This window comes from Grammomys surdaster, unplaced genomic scaffold (genome assembly GCF_004785775.1).
Source record: "Grammomys surdaster isolate TR1022 unplaced genomic scaffold, NIH_TR_1.0 105689, whole genome shotgun sequence".
In the NCBI taxonomy this organism is placed as follows: domain Eukaryota; kingdom Metazoa; phylum Chordata; class Mammalia; order Rodentia; family Muridae; genus Grammomys; species Grammomys surdaster.
The window spans coordinates 2,320-4,044 of record NW_021610020.1 but is presented as its reverse complement, the minus strand read 5'-3'; the positions used below and the strand labels follow the sequence as shown (position 1 = coordinate 4,044).

The window sequence follows — 1,725 nt, the reverse complement described above, 5'->3', positions numbered from 1 at the left end:
TGCCTTCTCTTTTCCTTTAACAGTGAGGAGCCCTCTCCATGTGCATCGGCAGGTGCGCTTCTATGTTTACTCTCTCTCTGTGACACCTGCTGAATCGTGTCCCTTTGCTGCTTGGCTTGCTGCATAGAGTGACTTTTCCAGAGTTTGCGCAGTTCTTCTACTTCTGTCTCTGAGTCCCGTTTTAGCTCCTTCCCTTGTTGATCCTTAAGGACAGTTGGCTTTTCTTTCAGTTCTACTGTTTCTCCAGAAGATACTTTGTCTTCACCTGCCTCCTGCTGCAGTGAATTTTCATGCTGGAAGGAATCCTGGTTATCCTGACTTTTTACATCTGTGCTCTGTTCTTTAGGGCCTGAGACTTCTTGAAGGTTTTCTGTAGCTTTATCTCCTTCTTTAGTGGCTATTTCGGGACTACTTAAACCAGTTTCATGAGATCAAGCCCCACCTTCATTTGAAGAATGTCCAGTATTTGAGTTAATGTGATCAGGAACATTGGCAGACTCCGACCTAGCTGTCAAGGACTGTACTTCAATCTGACTGACAGTCTGCACAGATTCTGATGAGGCGTCAGAAGATTTCTCTTGTCTCAGCTCTGAGGAGGGCAGCTCCTCATGGATAGGGGAGAGTTCTGACTCCGTGAAAACATCTTCAGAGAGAGACTCTTCAGTGCTCCTGGGATCAGTGCTGCCACTGTCCTTACCCTGGTCGCAGGTTCTCGACTCTGTTTCCTCAGTAGTGACTCCTGTCATTTTCTTTGAATGGCAGAATCCCCTTCCAGACAATTGATCTATTTCGATAGGCAGTGATTCCTTTAGTTTGCTTTCCAAAGTCTCTTTGTACATGACAGCGGACATCACCTCTTCCATGGGACACATGATGCTGTAGTCCTCACAACCCTTCTCTTGAACCAAGGGGTCTGTCTTATGTGGATCAAACATTATGTTATTTGGTGTGCCTAGCAGGATGCCATTGACTGTGCCCTTGCCATTGGTGATGTATTTGCAATTAATTTTAAGAAATTTCTCAGTCAATGCTTCTTCTTCTTCTTCAGAAGTTGAAGATACAACTCTTGCAGGCCGAGTACTGCTCACAGTAGATGAAGGAGGTACTTCTTTTGGATGGACTACATCGGGAGTAGTGGTTTTATCAAACTCGGCCTCAGATGACGTTGGCCACAGAGGACTTACAGGGCTCAGGGAAGGGGAACTCTCAACACTTGAGACATACTCAGGATCAGGAACGTATAAAACCTCTCCAGTCACGAGTGCTCGGGAGACTAACTTATTAAACTGAACAAGTTCATTGGGTGTGGTATCAAACTTCAGGGCTATGCTATTCAAAGTGTCCCTGGATTCAAGAGTATATTCAATAGTTCCTTTAGGCTTCTGAAGAGACATCCTTCTCCCATCTTTCTTGTCTAGGGTCTTTTTTTGCCCAGTGTCAGGTGCCTCAGGACTGGCAGGCAAGGGCGGTAGGAGCTCTGAGGCCCCGCAGGCAGGGTTGCATGGAGTGGGCACCCTCAGGTAATCCTCGAAGTGCACCTGCCGCACCTTGCTGCCTCAGAGCCCCCACAGGCGGCTGGCCTTGCCCCGCAGCAGCCCGCAGCTCTTGCCAGTGAATGTGGTCAGGTAGTCCATGCCGCCCCCGTCGCCAAGGTTCTCTGGGCATCAGCCACCACACGACAGGGCCCGCCCAGCCTGCCGACCCGGGGGTGGCAGCTCTGTGCCT

General features: G+C 49.0%; 1 pseudogene; it reads right to left on the bottom strand.

The window, feature by feature from the left end:
• Positions 1–8: 8 nt before the first annotated feature.
• On the bottom strand, positions 9–1,409 carry LOC114635464 (annotated as a pseudogene).
• Positions 1,410–1,725: the final 316 nt, after the last annotated feature.